At 40.2% G+C, this 18,530-nt stretch overlaps 1 long non-coding RNA gene across 3 annotated transcripts in view; it reads right to left on the reverse strand.

The window, feature by feature from the left end:
- Positions 1-6,051: 6,051 nt before the first annotated feature.
- Positions 6,052-18,530, reverse strand: part of LOC148002602 (uncharacterized) — a 46,325-nt gene continuing 33,846 nt past the window's right edge. For 2 of the 3 annotated variants that reach the window (XR_015633749.1, XR_015633751.1), the window contains exons 4-6: positions 9,017-9,137; positions 6,795-7,000; positions 6,052-6,254 (exon numbers count right to left, since the gene is read on the reverse strand). This is a non-coding gene — a long non-coding RNA (uncharacterized LOC148002602). Of the gene's footprint in view, positions 6,255-6,709; positions 7,001-9,016; positions 9,138-18,530 lie in introns of those variants that run through there. The other variant, XR_015633748.1, reaches the window with a different exon arrangement.

Genomic DNA, 18,530 nt, shown 5'->3' on the forward strand with positions numbered 1-18,530 from the left:
GCAAAGAAAGAATACATTTTTGCTTGTTCAACTTTTTCTGTATAAATATAGTTGAGAAAATTATAGATCCTTCAATGTGGAAGTCATAAAACCAGTTTATATTAACAAAAAACTAAGCAGCTGACCGAGAGTGGACAGCAGTAACAACACAACAGGCAGAAGAGATATTTAGGACTTATTTTCCACAGGGGTTGTCATGGAAACAACACCTGAAAAACAATAATCCCCTGACTTGAATTGGTAGACAGTAGGGACTAAGTTTAGCATTATACTCATTTCCTAGATGTTCTAATTTCTTTTCCTGTTACTGTGATAAGGTAGTCTAGCAAAGGCAGCTTTGGTCTGGCTCAAAATTTAAGGTATAAAAATGTCAAGGGAGTTAGAGCTTAAAGCAGGTAGTCCATTTGCATCTGTGGTCAAGAAGCAAAGCTATGAATTCATGTTGGTGCTCCAATTTCTGTTCTCCATTTTATATAGTCTAGGATTCCAGCTAGGGAATGGTGCCACCCACAGTGGGCAAGTTTCTTCACCTTGGTTGACCATAATCAAGGTAGCACCCCACAAACTTCTCTACAGACTTGACTCCTAAACAATTCTAGATTCTGCTAAGTTGTCATGTAACACTATCACACTGGATAAGCTACAACTATTAAAGTAGAAATGTCTCTGATAGACATATACACACACCGAATAACCACATTTTATTCATTCAACTTTAATAAATTTGATAGTCATTATGATTTATAATGTCTGTGCCTGTCATTCATTTTTCATGTTATCTCTTCAGAGAGTCTTTCTATCCCCTTACTACTAAGTAACCTGTGCCTGTCATATTACTAAAACTTTAACTTTTTTCATCTTCATTTTATTTCCAAAATTCACCTGCATTGTTGTTATGAGGATAGCTTATATATACATATTAGCTAAATGAGTTAAAATAGCAAAAGCGTTTTATTCTTCTCTGACATGTGTGCTATAAAACCTAGTTGTTTGGTAGCCTATTGATTTTAGAGATGTTTTTGCTCATCTCGGCCATATCATTTTAAAGCACTCTATTCTTGTCCATACATCTTCACTGTCAGATGCACTGAATTACTATTTTTCCTACCCCTTTCCTAATATATCCTGCCCATTCTGTGAGATGGTATGGCTTAAAACTTCCAGAGAAGTGAAAATGGATTTGTAACTCAGGCTTTTGTTGCTTATTCTTTCCTTTTAATTCATGGCCATTCTTGTCCCAAGTTGGTCCTCGTTGACCTACTCAGCATCATTACTGGGAACCAGAGGATGGTATGTAATTGAATTGGTATCTCCGCTGTCACCATCAATTTGTGTAGGAAGAAAGGCTGAGGAAACACAAAGGCAGAACCTATAATTGAATTTGGTTACTCCAAAGGTAAAACACAGGAGCAATTTTCAGAGAGCATGGCAGGTCAGCTGCTGAATGGGGTGGGCATGAGTGAGATAGATTGCCCTTGAGTTGGGAAGGGATTACGAAAGCCGAACAGATGGACTTTGGCTAACTGAGTGCTCAGAAGACCTAACCCTGTAGCTTTCTCAAGGTCAACTGTTCTAGCTAGGTATTCAAGTACAATGAACAATGAATTAAGAGACAAGTAGGAGATCAAGAGAAGTGGGTTCTAGGCCTAATTTCTCTAGTAAATATGAACTAATAAAACAATTATTTAATTCCTCTGGACCACAGTTACCTCATTCTTAAAATTGGGAAAATAATAAAATCTCTTTGTCTCCAGCTGATAAAAGGACCAAATGATGTATCTTTGTTTTTTGTCTTCTATGCCACTGTGTAAGATATTTAGAAGTTAATCTTATTCTATGATGAAAGCCTTATCCCAGCAATGACTAATTATTCTAGTTAGCTTCTTCATTCACTGTAGAAAGTATACCACAGAGAACTGTCTATCTCACATTATATTTATTTAGCTTTTAACCTCCTATAAATATGCATTTTCATGGCTGGGAATTTGCCAACCCAAAGCCAGGAAAATGAAAGTGATATCTGATAAGGGTCTTTATATTTTAGCATTAATCTAGCCACAGAGGAGGATGATGTTTGCTTGCTAATATTAAATAGATGCTATTTATCTCTTCTGTTGTCTGTGTTCTGTTTTTTCCGGCACTGTTCATTTAAATACTAATTCTAAAGGGGTCATGTGACTAGACAGTACACCTTTATAGTTAAGTTCTCAATTCTTCCCTTTTCTACCCAGAAGTTTTCTCTTCCGTTGTTTTTGTTTCCCCATACTTTGTTTCATTTTATGACATTCTGAAGTCCTTTAAATTCTTTAATCCTGGCATCAGTTAGCTGATTAACAGAAGTGCTGAAATGGTTAAAACTTACTCCTTTGGAGCTGTCTCATAAACTGTTGGAAGGCTGGCCATGCTCAAAGGCTTCTGTTCATCTCCTTTTGTGTTATCTATTGTGTCATCTCAGAAATACTAGTAACCAGAGAATAACAATTTGGGATTCTGATGAAAGTCTAAAATCCATTATCTTTTAAGGACAATATTGTCTTAGTTACTTTTCTATTGCTCTGATAAGATACCATGACCAAGGCAACTTATAAAGGAAAGCATTTAATTGGAGACTTGCTTACAGTTTTAGAGGGTGAGTATATGACTATCGTAGTGGGGACCATAGCAGCAGGTAGATAGTCATGGTGCTGGAGAAATAGCTCAGAGCTTACATTTGGTCTATTAGCATGAGGAAGAGAAAGTCAGATTGGGAATGGAGTGGCCATTTGAACCCTCAATGCTTGATCCTTGACACACCTTCTCCAACAAGAACACATCTTCTAATCCTTCACAAACAGTTCTACCAGCTGGGAACCAAACATTCAAATACCCAAGTATATGGGGACCATTCCCATTTAAACCAACACAAGTTCATCATGTAAAGCACACCCCACTTGAGGTTCTGACTTATACATCTGTCTCAGAATAATTAGTAGCATTCCATTTTTGCTCACAAAGATGTCTTAATTTGGACACTAAATGACACAACCACCTTACTAAAGACAATATTTCCAAAATACCTTTGTCTTAGGGTTTCCACTGCTATGAAGAGACACCATGACCAAGGCAAGTCTTATAAAGGACAACATTTAGTTGGGGCTAGACTATAGTTTCAGAGGTTCAATCCATTATCATCATGGCAGGAAACATGGCAGTGTCCAGGCAGACCTGGTGCTGGAGAAGGAGTTGAGAGTTCTTCATCTTGATACAACTGCAGCCAAGAGAGACTGTCTCACAGGCAGCTAGAGGGTTTCTTCTGCACTGGGAGGAGCCTGAGCATAGGACCTCAAAGGCCATCCCCTGCAGTGACATTCTTCCTCCAATGAGGCCACACCTATTCTAAAACAAACACATCTCCTAATAGTGTCACTCCCTGTGGGCCAAGTATTCAAACACATGAATCTATAGGGACCACTATAACCTTCAAACTCTTAAAACTGTGCTGTGAGAGCAAACTTTAGAGTCATTTCGAGCCTCTCACATGGACACTGAGGAGCAGTGGTAGTGGCTCTGATCAACCGGACACTAGTGTTGCCAGAACTGGTCCTGAAAATTTAATGAACCAAATTACTTCTGTCCTTTTGAGCATTTAGTTCTAAAATTATAACATTATCCTAGAATCTAGATAGCTCCACTCCTTCTTTAGTTGATTGATGATATTTTCTAATTACAGAATTATGTGTAATCTTCAAAAATTGAAATACTATACGAAGAAGGTAAATTGGCCTCATAAGTGTACTCTATAGATAAAGCCAGGACTCAAAATACTTAGCAAATAGGATTTTATTAAGTACTTTTTTAATGTGTGTGTATACTAAGGATCTAAAGTGAGTTGGCCTACAGAAGAATTTCACAATCTCACTAAAAGTAACAGGAGCCATTCTGGAGGGTTCACAGGCAGATGATCCTTTAAATTGATTTTTTTCTGGAAATCTGTTCTTTTTGGTAGTACATGAAATTGAAATATCTCGAGGACAGCTTTGCTTACCCTCTTTGTTGCTCGATGTCCTCTCATCAGAATCTGTCAGTTGATTATAGACTGTGTTCTGTTTTCACCAGTCCAACATGCTGTGGATTACCTGGTAGCTGTACTGTGACTCTTGGGCGGAAACAGGGATGGTCCTCTTTAGCTCACATGAGTGTATTTAGTTGCAATGATCTGCTTGAACAGATCCATGGTGACAAGAGACAGATGTCCTGAGAGCCCCTAATTCTCAGCTCGAGCTGTCATGGTGGACAGACTCTTCACTACCCATAGAAGCTGGTTTGGAAACACAAATCTGCAGTAGAACTTTCGAATTACTCCTACAAGGGAAACTAATGCTATAGAACTATTTAATAAATATGAGTCTTAAGTTTATGTATTTAGTGCTTTTCCTACTCATGAATGTGACAGATAAAGTGGGAAAAGATGGACCTAATGGTATTTTTTTTTTTTTTTAGTTCCTATGGGAAGTCTTCTAAAGTCTGTGGGAGAATTCTGAAGAATGTAAAGGGCTGCTCAAATGTTAGGCATACTAAAGTTTATTACACCTTCACTGTAGCACTTACATAGATGTTGTGGATAGACAGGTATTTTAAAATGCCTTGGTCAAATGGCATTACCATCACTTATGCCATGTGTCTCAATTGGCAGAAATAATTCCAGTGTACCTGACAGGATGAAGATATCCTGAAGAGAAAGCTTTTAACACAGGTCATTCTCACTATAATCAGTTATACATTTGATCTAATGTAAAAAAATAATAAAAATAAAAAGTCTCTAATCTCTCCAGCTTAATCAAGTAATCAAGTGGCACCCTTCAATTCTTTAGCAAACAATAAATTGAATGTAAATTTTCTTTAAATTGTTTTTCACCTTAATAGTAGGCTTCTGGATAATTCTCTGTTCTTTCTTTCTCACCTAGTATTTTCTGGTTTTCTCATTTCTAATGTTGATACATTCCCTTAGGGTGCCTGGCCTCTGCCAGAGTTTAAACTCACATGTGTTACAGTCTTCACCTTCAGGACCCATTGCTAGGTCCCTCCCACCATTTTCTTTTGAGCTCCTCAGAGCTTCCTTATCAATCTAGGAATACAGAATGCATACAAAGCTCCATACAAATCACATTTCCTAGAAATATCACAAAAAAATCAAAATAGCAAGGTCTATGATACTTTTCTGATTACTCAGTTCTTTCTGACTTGCATTTGATATCCTGTTTAATAAAAGCAGCAATAAAAACAACAGTGAAAGGTGGAGGTGTTTAAAAAAAAAAAAAAAGCATCACAGTGCATAGGATTACCCCGCCCTTCCTTCCTTAGCCATTCTGCTAATCAAATCGGTGATGCAATCTTCTGCCTTTCCCAGAAGGCCCCTCTCTCCATAGTGACAGAGAATACATTTGATGCTTCTTACCGTGCCCTAGATCCCTGACCCCTCATCCCTTTAAACAGTCCGAGCTGCTAAAAAAGAACCCCAATGACCCTGCGGCATTTAGCTTCAGCTGAGTAGCCCCCTACCTCCTCTTACGTGCCATTGAATTGCAAATCTGGGCATGCCTCAGTGAGATCACTTCAATTTCTCATCTGCATCTTCACTCCCCTCCCCCTCAGGGACAGCAAAAACCCTAAGGAAATATAGCCAGCTACTGCAAGACTGAAGCTCCGATCAGATTAACTCCTAGTTTAATCAGACATGTGGTGAGACACCAGCTGCTCCATCCCACTGCACTCAGTGAAGGACCAATGGTCTTGAAGGTCCTCATTTGTATCAATGTCTTTTTTTTTCCTTTTCTTTTTTTTTCGGAGCTGGGGACCGAACCCAGGACCTTGCGCTTGCTAGGCAAGCGCTCTACCACTGAGCTAAATCCCCAACCCCGAAGGTCCTCATTTGTAAGAGTTGAGACAATGTGTGGAACTTAGGAACCTGTTTGTCCAGATTTCTCGGGCTCCCCACGTCTGAGACCAGACAGAATCTTTGAAGGTTTAGGTGCATTAGGCTTAAAACCTAAGAAGAAACCTGAGAATTCTTACCTATAATATAAAGTCCAACCAACTCTGTTTTGGAAGAAACTCCATTTTGTGAGAGACCAGGGGCTATATACTCCTGGAAGAATATCAGAGTCCTCCTGAGCAAACATCTTATGGCAACCCACTTAGCAACATCCATTCAGGTTACAATAGCAGGGTCCAGTCAGGTTACAATAGCAGGGTCCATGTACATAACTTAAGATATCCTGCAGAGAATAGATAACTTAGCCATCCAGTTCAACTCAACGGGTGGTTTTGTCCCTGTGTTTGGTTCCTGCAGACTATACCAGAAATGCAGTTTAAAAACTATTTAACTTGCTGACCCACATGGAGATTCTTCAGGTTTCCTATAAAACCACAATAAATATCCTGCACCCCTAGGCTCTCTGACTTGCTGTGACTGGGACTATAAGAGACCTTACTCTAGAGCTGGTAATAAAGACCCTTATGTATATACATTGGAATTGACTCCTCGGTGGTCTTTGGGGTACCTGCAACTTGGGCATAACAATAGGACATGGCAAAGTCAGGGATTTTAAAACCTTTATAAACATTTAGTCCTAACAGAGCCTTATTTTGATGGCATAAAATTTTAATTCTTTTATCTCTTAAGAATTCTGGCTTCCTTAACTGTTATGAAAAGTGTTAAGATAAGTCAAAATAATGCTTTAAAGAATTCATTCATTTTATTTCATGTGTCTGAGTACTTGCCTACATGTATGTGTGTATGTGCACTATATACACACCTGGTACCTAATGAAGCCAGACGAGGGCAAGTGGAGTTACAGAAGCTTGTGACCCACATATGGTTGCTAGGATCTGAACCTGGCTCTTCTGAAAGAACAGTAAGTGCTCTGAACCTCTGTGCTATCCCTCTAGCACCAAGACAAGCTGATTCTTAAGGCTGCTCTGTGTTTGGACTCCATCGGGATCCTCAGGACCTGGAAGAATACTGTGGACAAGATACAATGAGAGTCAAAGTTACATTTAAAGTTTTAATTACTATGCCTAAGAAATCCATTAAACAAACAAACAAACAAAAAAATGCCTCTGATTGGTAAGCCCTTATCCAATAGCCCTTATACTTCCTGAGTGCTTGAGGCTATTGTTTATGGGAGAGACAAGCCACATGTTTTTATTTCCCTAAACAAGTTTGTTTGACCCAATAAACCTGATATGCTTAATCACATGTGGGCAGGAGGCATGTATACAGAAAATGCCTCAGGATATATGCTTGCCTCCCATTGGATCTGATGGGAAATGCAATAAACTATGGATTTTAAGGCCCTGCAAACAGTAACCTGGGGCTATTTTCTGGAAATCTAGAGATGCACCTTATCAGAAAGACTGTCAATCTGGCTAGTATTTAATTATAGCTTGCTTCAAATCCGTCTTTAAATCATGGTGTGGTGGTCTGATTCTCCACTGGTGGGATTAACTACACTTTGAGGAAAATGTGAAGAGAAGACCACAGTATTGCCTCTTGGTAAAGGTTTAAAAGAGTGCCCACCAGATGAAGACACTCTGGTGAGTAAGGACAGTGACTGACTGCAAGGAACTCATCCATATGGAAAGATAATGGCTTTTCCTAATCCACTGTGGTCACAACATAATTAAGATTCATCCACACGAAGTATTATGGGTTTACAGAATACAGACCAGAAGATCTATTTCAGGAAGAAGATTGTCATGCTCTGTGTGCAGGTTGAGAACAATGAATAGCTCTACTCTCTTTATATAGCTGAGTCTTCATTGCTAATCTTCTTAGATTGCTTTGTATCTTAACCAAGGATCTGAACTAGGATAATTCTTCCAACTATAAGGTTGACAATCTATAGCAATCCTTTGAAGTATTTACTATTTAAGAACAGTAGAATAGAATATCAGAGTCGGTTGAATCTGCCTTGAGGAATTTTCAACCTAAATATTCATCAAAAAGTGTAGACAGACTCAGCCAAACCAATGTGTCTGGTTGTATAGCTTAATGGAAAGGAAACTAGCATTTATTTAAACTATTAAATGTGCATCTGCTTTTGAAGACAGGACAAAAAACCAGGTTAACTTTCAACTTTGTATTCTCATAGTTAGAGAGTGCTACATTCATCCCCAGGTATGGCCCTAGGACTCTACTTTATCACAAGGGAGTAGAGTGCTTGACAAGAGAGGTTCAAGGCCCCCCAAAAAAGTGTGAGGATGTGTCTTGGGGTAGCTGCTCTGGGCAGCTGCCTCTGGCAGAGAAATCGGCAATCAGATTATTTATAAGGGGATGTTCTCGGCATCAGAATCTAAGCAAAGGAAGGAGGAGAAGCAGGGATGAGCAGAAGACAAGTAAATCTGCATCAACCGGAAGTAGACCTCTCCAAGCTGTGCTGAGTAGGGAGGGTGGACCGAGTCTTGGTGCTTTTCTGTCCAACCATCATTAGACATGGGCTGTGATGAGTGGCTTTCTTTAGCTGCAGTGATACCTAAAGGGGACTGACAATGGGGGCTATTAGTAGAACTCTCTAGTAGTTGAAAGAGTAAGAATGTCAGTCTTGTGGGGGGAATGTGAGTGTCCACTCCAGGGGTCTATGCACTTTCACAAACTGTGAGTATCTAAGGAGTATATGTACAAGCACCTAACACCTGTCCATGCTTTAGTAATTGCTTCCATCTACACATCTGCACCCACACCCACCTACCCATCTTTTGGTACCTTGTTTTTTTTCTTTTCAAAGGTCATAGAACTGAATTGTCACTTTGCTTACAAGGAAAAACAATCCTTTAAAATAGATTGAATTTATCAATCTCTTTCCAATCCGAAATTATTGCTAAAGTGATTATTTACCAATAACAATAATAAATAACTGTCTATTGTTGCAGTTTACAGCATCTTTAAATATTTACTCATCACAGCTAGCTTCTGGAAGCTAAGCTGATGTCGATAGTTTAAACACAGATTCGAGGAACCAGAAGGTTAGTTTCTTGCCTGAAGTCACAGGGGCAGCAGGATGAAATAATGATTGTCAGACTTTGAATCCAGTCCTGTAGATTTCTGGCTCAGGATTGGTCCTGTTGTGTCAAGCCAGCAAAATCTCAGGGGCAATCACCTAGACACAAGCAGTTGGGTTTGTTAGCGCTAAAGACAGCATTGACTTGCTGGGGTTGGACACCTTAGGCCCCTCTCACAGAGCATCAGTGCTGCTCACATAAGCCAGTATAAGGACTATCAACTGACCTAGTGGGTAAAATTTGAATTTTATATGTAGTGTTTGCTATAGAGACTTTATGGAGATTCATGGGAAAAAGAAACAAAAATTCTGGTAAAAGAATGCAATGTATCGGAGTGCCACTGATTCTTAAACCCTAATTGATATACTTTTATCTCTTGAAAGTCTTAAGATGAGAAAGGATTCAGCAGGTCTAGGGTGGGTACCGAGAGCCTTCATTTTCAGTAAGTCACCAAATGACACTGATTCTGTGTTTTCATCAATGGCCTTCCACTGTTCCAGGAACAGAAATCTACAATCCTTCCCAAGGTAGCCCAAGCTTAGTCCTAGCTCTGAAGGAGGGTTGGAGCCAACAATTAGAAAGAAATAAGTTGGAAGAAATAATTCACTATGTAGTAACAGTTCCTCACCTCTTCTACCTTTCCTAAAACTGTATGAGGAAGGAAGGAAGAAGTGGCAAAACAGGAGAAGGGAGAGGAGGAATATGAGAGGGAAAGAAAGTCTGGTGAGCAATGCAGTCAGAGCTAGGTATGTGGCCAGAGCAGACCTTGCTGTGCGTTTGCATGATGCTAGCCACATATGATGGACATTGATTGGAACCCATTCTTACTTTTCGCAAGTCAATATTATCCATTTTGTAACTGAGAGGAAGTCAGATGGATGAAACCTGCAGGTGTTAGAGGGAAAAACACTGCAGACAATCATCCAGAGTAAAGAAAAACCCCCGGGGATGGAATCCCAGAGGAAAGCTTCCTGATTCTGTTAACCAACTCCTGTTGATGGACAGTGGCAGGGTATTTACACAGCAGAGGTACCCTCCCTCCCTGCCATCCCTAGGGTGACACATTTCTTCTTGATGGTGTCTGTACTGAAGCACGTGGCTTGCTTCTTGGCTTTTCCAGCTAGCTGGGGGGCGGGGGGTGTAGGTGGAAACATGATTTTGAAGAGATTTCCCTGCTAAAACATTCAAATTGCTTTCTCCTATGGGGGATGAAATACCTTCTGAGTTTTAACTTTATAGTTTTTCTGAGAAGCAGGAGGAGGGGTGTGGGGAACAGAGGCTCAAATCAACCTTAGTCAGAAATGTTCTTGAGAGAGACAGGAGGCACGGCAAGGGAGGGAGTTCTTTTTCCTACATGGAATGCTCTCTGAAAGCAATGAGAAGAAATATGAAAACCAGGGCCTGCTCACTAGAGAGCTGCCAATGCTGTGGTAGAATGAATACATAAAAGGAGTGCCTTCAATAGGCTGGATCAAAGCCTCCTGAGGAATTCTGTTCAGAGGAAGTGGCCCTGCTAGTTATCTGTGTTGTGTCTATTCTGATCTCCAGGTGGTAGAGTTGGGTTGGACAGAGTCGATACTGGCAGCCATTGTCTGAGAGAAAGAGAGAGAGAGAGAGAGAGAGAGAGAGAGAGAGAGAGAGAGAGAGAGAGTGTTCTGGAGAGTTCTCTGTGTGTGTGTGTGTGTGTGTGTGTGTGTGTGTGTGTGTGTGTGTGCGCGCGCGCGCAGAGCAGTGGTTGAGCCTTTTTGAGACCACATGTCTCTGGAGACTTTAGGGGAGAACTGAGTACAGCCTCTGGCGCCAGCTTTCCAGAGGGAAATCAGAAGCATGGTAATTAGACATCTCACCCCTCAGGCAAATGGGGAAGGAGTTTACTTTACCTAATGCCAGCCTGCAGCGATGAAAACCAGGAAGGAGCAGGGGGTCCACCTGCCAGCCCAGCCCCACAACTCCCCATGTGAGAAGGAGCCATCTGACTCTGTCACAAATGCTGTTGACTCCAGCAGCCTGGGTGGGTTCTTTCTCATGAAACTTTTTTAATCTACTTGTTTGAATGATTTATTACAAAGAATCATATTCAAGCCTTCTGAGAAAAATGGCACAGCGTGAGGCAGGGAGATAGAAAGAACCAGGGATGTGTGATCTCACTTACAGGAAATCTCCATGGAACTAGAAATAACTAAAATTTAGAATAGCCTGTTTTGCAAGAACATGCATAGTTTTTTACTGATTTGCATATGTTATTCTATTGAGTTCTGCAGTAGGCCTTAAGCCAGGCATTGCAATGGCAGTTTCATAAATGTCAAGACCTCAAGGCCGAGTCAGAGAATCTGACAATTCCAGGGTCACATAATTAGCAAGTTGTAGATTTGGGACTCAATGAAAATTGCTTCTCTGTCTTCCACTGATCTTCAAAACTGATCTGTTGCCAACTGAACCATCTTCAGGGCCCACTTTACTATTGCCTATAGTAAAGACAAGATAGACTTCAGTTCACTTTGCAATTTGGGGTCATACACTTAGCTACTATATCCTATCTGGGTTAACTAAGGGCCAGAACTTCCCTATTTCATTCTGAGAGGATACAAAAGGGACACTACTGTGATTTTTAGGTAAGTGTGGGGTATCTGTAGGCTTAGATTTTTCAAAACGTACTTTAATAAGTTTTCTCAAATGCTTCAATCCCCCTTCTAGCCCACTGTCTAAATTTTAGGGCAAATCAACTATAATTTCCAGGCTGGAATTTTTATAGAGCTAGAAAATGCCACCAAACTATAAACCAGTAGTCTTAGTTAGGGTTTTACTGCTGTGAACAGATACCATGACCAAGGCAACTCCTTTTTCTTTTTTTAAGATTTTTTTTTTATTTACACATTTGAAATGTTATTTTTCCCGATTTCCTGTCCATAAGCCTCCTATCCCATCCCTTCTCCCCCTCCTTCTATTCGGTGTTCCCCCTCCCCAACCATTCCTCCTCCCCACCCTGACATTCCCCTACATTGGGGAGTCCAGTCTTGGCAGGACCAAGGGCTTCTCCTCCCATTGGTGCCCAACAAGGTCATCTTCTGCTATATATGCAGCTGGAGCCATGGGTCTGTCCATGTGTACTTTTTGGGTAGTAGTTTAGTCCCTGGGAGCTATGGTTGGTTGGTGGTGTTGTTCTTATGGGATTACAGACCCCTTCAGCTCCTTCAAACCTTTCTCTAACTCCTCCGATGGGGACCATGTTCTCAGTCCAGTGGTTTGCCTCTAGCATTCGCCTCTGTATTTGTCATGCTCTGACTGAGCCTATCAGGAGACAGCTATATCAGGCTCTTGTCAGCATGCACTTCTTGGCGTTATGAATATTGTCTAGGTTTGGTGGCTGTATATATATGGGCTGGAACCCCAGGTGGGGCAGGTTCTGAATGAATAGTTTCTGCTCCAAACTTTATCTCCTCTTGTGAATATTTTTGTTCCCCCTTTTAAGGATTAAAGCATCTGAATTTCGGTCATCCTTCTTCTTGAGCTTCATGTGGTCTGTGGACTGTATCTTGAGTAATTTGAGCTTTTGGGGTAAAAAGCTTATAGTCATTGTTTTTTGACAGCTGAGTATATGTACCACATTTTCTGTATCCATTCCTCTGTTGAAGGGCATCTGGGTTCTTTCCAGATTCTGGGTATTATAAATAAGGCTACTATGAACATAGTGGAGCATGTGTCCTTGTTATATGTTGGAGCATCATTTTGGTATAGGCCCAGGAGTGGTATAGCTGGGTCCTCAGGTAGTATTATATCTAATACTCTGAGATATCTCCAGACTGATTTCCAGAGTAGTTGTACCATCTTGCAATCCCACCAACAATGGAGGAGTGTTCATCTTTCTCCACATCCTCGCCAGCATCTGTTGTCACCTGAGTGTTTCATTTTAGCCATTCTGACTGGTGTGAGGTGGAATGTCAGGGTTGTTTTGATTTGCACTTACCTGATAAGTAAGGATGTTGAACATTTCTTTAGGTACTTCTCAGCCATTAGCTATTCCTCAATTAAGAATTCTGTTTAGCTCAGTACCCCATTTTTTAAAAATTGGATATATTTCTTTATTTACATTTCAAATATTATTCCCTTTCCCAGTTTCCTGTCCATAAACCCCCCTATCCCTATCCCCTCCCCTATAAGGGTGTTCTCTCCCACTCAACCCCTCCTTACCATCCCCTGACATTCCCCTGCACTGGGGGGTCCAACCTTGGAAGGACCAAGGGCTTCCCCTTCCACTGGTGCCCAACAAGGCTATTCTCTGCTACATATGCAGTTGCAGCCCTGGGTCAGCCCATGTATAGTCTTTGGGTAGTGGCTTAGTCCCTGGAAGCTGTGGTTAATTGGCATTGTTGTTCTTATGGGGTTGCAAGCTCCTTCAGCTTTCAGTTCTTTCTCTAATTCCCCAAAGGGAATCCCAATCTCAGTTCAGTGGTTTGCTGCTAGCATTCACCTCTCTATTAGACATGCTCTGGTTGTGTTTCTCAGGAGAGATCTATATTCGGTTGCTATCAACATGCACTTCTTAGCTTCATCAATCTTACTGAGTTTTGGTGGTGTATATATATATGGACCACATGTGGGGCAGGTTCGGAATGGCTGTTCCTTCAGCCTCTGCTCCAAACTTTGCCTCCATATTCCCTCCTATGAATATTTTTGTTCCCCCTTTTAAGAAGGAGTGGAAGCATCCACATTTGGTCATCCTTCTTCTTGAGCTTCAGGTGGTCTGTGGCTTGCATCTTGGGTAATTTGAGCTTTTGGGGAATATCCACTTATCAATGAGTGCATACCATGTGTGCTTTTCTGTGAGTGAGTTTATCTTCACTCAGGATGATATTTTATAGTTCATTCCATTTCCCTATGAATTTCGTGAAGTCATTATTTTTGATTGCTGAGTAGTACTCCATTGTATAGATGTTACCATGTTTTCTGAATCCATTCCTCTGTTGAAGGGCATCTGGGTTCTTTCCAACTTCTGGCTATTATAAATTAGGCTGCTATGAACATAGTGGAGCACGTGTCTTTGTTGTATATTGTAGCATCTTTTGGGTGTAAGCCCGGGAGAGGTATAGCTGGGTCCTCAGGTAGTGAAATGTCCAATTTTCTGAGGAACCTAAAGACTGATTTCCAGAATGGTTGTACCAGTTTGCAATCCCACCAACAATGGAGGACTGTTCCTCTTTCTCCACATCCTTGCCAGCATCTGTTGTCATCTGAGTTTTTGATCTTAGCCATTCTGACTGGTGTAAGGTGGAATCTCAGGGTTGTTTTGATTTGCATTTCCCTGATAACTCAGAATGTTGAACATTTCTTTAGGTGCTTCTCAGGCATATGATATTCCTTAGCTGAGAATTCTTTGTTTAGCTTTGTACCACATTTTTTAATAGGGTTATATGGCTCTTTGGAGTCTAACTTCTTGAATTCTTTGTGTATTTTGGATATTAGCCCTGTATCGGATGTAGGATTGGGAAAGATCTTTTCCCCATCTGTTGGTTGCCATTTTGTCCTAATGACAGTGTTCTTTGCCTTACAGAAGCTTTGCAGCTTTAGGAGTTCTCGTTTGTCAATTCTAGATCTTAAGCATAAGTCATTGGTGTTCTGTTCAGGAAATTTTCCCCAGTGCCCATGTGTTCGAGACTCTTCCCCATGTTTTCTTCTATTAGTTTGAGTATATCTGGTTTTATGTGGAGGTTCTTGATCCACTTGGACTTAAGCTTTGTACCGGGCTATAAGAATGGATTGATTTGCATTCTTCTACATGCTGACCTCCAATTGAACCAGCACCATTTGTTGGAAATGCTCTTTTTTTCCATTGGATGGTTTTAGATCCTTTGAAAAAAAAAGATCAAGTGACTATAGGTGAGTGGGTTCATTTCTGAGTCTTCAATTCTATCCCACTGATCTATCTGCCTGTCTCTGTACCAATACCATAAGGTTTTTATCCTTATTGCTCTATAATACTGCTTGATGTCAGGGATGGTGATTCCCCCAGAAATTCTTTTATTGTGTATAGTTTCGCTAACCTGGGTTTTTGTTATTCCAAATGAATTTGCAAATTGCTTTTTCTGTCTCTATGAAGAATTGAGTTGGAATTTTGATAAGGATTGCATTGAATCTATAGATTGTTTTTGGCAAACTTGCCATTTTTACTATATTAATCCTGCCAATGCATGAGCATGGGAGTTCTCTCCATCTTCTGAGATCTGCAATTTCAGTGGCTTGAAGTTCTTGTCACACAGATCTTTCACTTGCTTGGTTAAAGTCACACCAAGGTATTTTATATTATTTGGGACTATTGTGAAAGGTGCCATTTCCCTAATTTCTTTCTCAGCCTGTTTATCCTTTGAATAGAGGAAGGCTACTGATTTGTTTGAGTTAATTTTATACCCAGCCACTTTGCTGAAGTTGTTTATCAGTCTTAGTAGTTCTCTGGTGGAACTTTTGGAGTTACTTAAGTATACTATCATATCATCTGCAAATAGTGATATTTTGACTACTTCCCTTCCAGTTTGTATCCCTTTGACCTCCTTTTTTTGTCTGATTGCTCTGGCTAGGACTTTGAATACTATATTGAATAAATAGGAAAAGATGGGCAGCCTGTCTAATCCCTGATTTTAGTAGGATTGCTTCAAGTTTCTCTACATTTAGTTTGATGTTGGCTACTGACTTGCTGTATATTGCTTTTACTATGTTTAGGTATGGACCTTGAATTCCTGATCTTTCTAGGAATTTTATCGTGAAGGGTGTTGAATTTTGTCAAATGCCTTCTCAGCATCTAATGAAATGATCATGTGGTTTTTATCTTTGAGTTAGCTTGCATAGTGGATTACGTTGATGGATTTCTGTATATTGAACCCTCCTTGGGTTGAAGTCTACTTGATCATGATGGATGGTCATTTTGATGTATTCTTGGGTTCAGTTTGCAAGAATTTTATTGAGTATTTTTGTGTTGATATTCATAAGGGAAATTGGTCTGTAGTTCTCTTTCTTTGTTGGGTCTTTGTGTGGTTTAGGTATAAGAGTAATTGTGGCTTCATAGAAGGAAGTGCGTAGTATTCCTTTTGTTTCTATTTTGTAGTATAGTTTGTACAGTATTGGTAGTAGGTCTTCTCTGAAGGTCTGATAGAATTCTGTACTAAATCAATCTGGTCCTGGGCTCTTTTTGATTTGGGAGACTTTTAATAACTGCTTCTATTTCTTTAGAAGTTATGGAACTATTTAGATAGCTTACGTGATCCTGATTTAACTTTGGTACCTGGTATCTGTCTAGAAAGTTGTCCATTTCCTCCAGATTTTCAAGTTTTGTTGAATATAGGCTTTTGTAGTAGGATCTGATAATTTTTTGAATTTCCTCAGATTCTGTTGTTATGTCTCCCTTTTCATTTCTAATTTTGTTTGTGTATTTGGATACACTCTCAGTACCCTCTAGTTAGTCTGGCTAAGGGTTTATCTATCTTGTTGATTTTCTCAAAGAACCAGCTCCTGGTTTTGTTGATTCTTTGTATAGTCCTTTTTGTTTCTACTTGGTTGATTTCAGCCCTGAGTTTGATTATTTCCTCCCTTCTACTCCTCATGGGTGTATTTGTTTCTTTTTGTTCTAGAGCTTTTAGGTGTGCTGTCAAGCTGCTGAAGTATGCTCACTCCTGTTTCTTTTTTCATACTCAGTGCTATGAGTTTTCATCTTAGCACTGCTTTCATTGTGTCCCATAAGTTTGGGTATGTTGTATCTTCCTTTTCATTAAGTTCTAAGAAGTCTTTAATTAATTTCTTTATTTCTTCCTTGAGCACGTTGCCATTGAGTAGAACATTGTTCAATTTCCATGTATATGTGGGTGTTCTGTTGTTATTGTTGTAATTAAAGACCAACTTAGTCCATGGTGATCTGACAGCATGCATAGGATTAGTTCTATCATCTTGTGTCTGTTGAGGCCTGTTTTGTAACTGATTATGTAGTCAATTTTAGAGAAGGTACCATGAGGTGCTGGGAAGAGGGTATATTCTTTTGCTTTAGGATGAAATAGTCTATAAATATTTGTTAAATCCATTTGGTTCATGACTTTTGTTAGTTTCTCTGTGTCTCTGTTAGTTTCTGTTTCCATGATCTGTCCATTGATGAGAGTGGGGTGTTGAAGTCTCCCACTATTATTGTGGGAGGTGCAATGTGTGCTTTGAGCTTTAGTAAGGTTTCTCTAATGAATGTAGGTGCCCTTGCATTTGGAGCATAGATTTTCAGGATTGTGAGTTCATCTTAGTGGAGATTTCCTTTGATGAATATGAAATGTTCTTCCTTATCTTTTATGATAACTATTTCCCCTGGCCTACGGGGGTTTAGCGGAGACCTGGGAGGGGGTGAAAGAATGGGGGACAGAAGGCACAAAGGAGAGCAAGTCTGTGTTCTGATCAAGCTCTCAAACTTTAACTAAAAAAAACAAAAACAAAAACAGGGGCTTATAAAGACAAGCAGGCAGAAAGGTCACCCCGGACCCAGGACCAATTTCACTACTGTTACCACCCTCCCTATTGCCTTAAACCATAAGTTGCAGGTATAGACTGATAAGAACAGACAGCTAGAGATGGATTCTGTAAAAGTGATAAGAATGGACAACTGGCTAGGTGTCCTAGAGGGTGTAAGTGGGCTTGACATTTCTGAAACATTCCTGAGATAGAGGGTGTATAAGAGGCTTTGCTCCTGGCAACTTCTGGTTGAAAGTGGATTATATTCGATATTGGAATGGCTGCTCCAGCTAATCTTTTGGAACCGTTTGCTTGGAAAGTTGTTTTCCAGCCTTTCACTCTGAGGTAGTGTCTGTCTTTGTCTCTGAGGTGTGTTTCCTGTACGCAGCAGAATGCTGGGTCCTCTTTATGTATCTAGTGCGTTAGTCTACGTCTTTTTATTGGGGAGTTCAGTCCACTGATGTTAAGAGATTTTAAGATAGCTGTTTCCTATTATTTTTGTTAGAGGTGGAATTATGTTTTTGTGTCTCTCTTCTTTTGCTTTTGTTGCAGGAAGATTACTTTGTTGCTTTTTCTAGAGTATAGTTCCCCTTCTTGTGTTGGACTTTTCCATGTATTATCTTTTGTAGGGCTGTATTTGTAGAAAGATATTGTGTAAATTTGGTTTGTCATGGAATATCTGGGTTTCTCCATCTATGTTAACTGAGAGTTTTGCTGGATATAGTAGCCTGGGCTGCCATTTGTGTTCTCTTAGGCTGGCATTTCTGTTCTCTTAGGCTGGCACTTGTGTTCTCTTAGGCTGGCATTTGTGTTCTCTTAGGCTGGCATTTGTGTTCTCTTAGGCTGGCACTTGTGTTCTCTTAGGCCAGGCATTTGTGTTCTCTTAGGCCAGGCATTTGTGTTCTCTTAGGCCAGGCATTTGTGTTCTTGTGACCTAAAATCTGCCCAGGATTTTCTGGATTTTATAGTGTCTAGTGAGAAGTCTGGTGTGATTCTGATAGGTCTGCCTTTATATGTTACTT

This window comes from Rattus norvegicus, chromosome 11 (assembly GCF_021556685.1).
Source record: "Rattus norvegicus strain SHRSP/BbbUtx chromosome 11, alternate assembly SHRSP_T2T, whole genome shotgun sequence".
In the NCBI taxonomy this organism is placed as follows: Eukaryota; Metazoa; Chordata; class Mammalia; order Rodentia; family Muridae; genus Rattus; species Rattus norvegicus.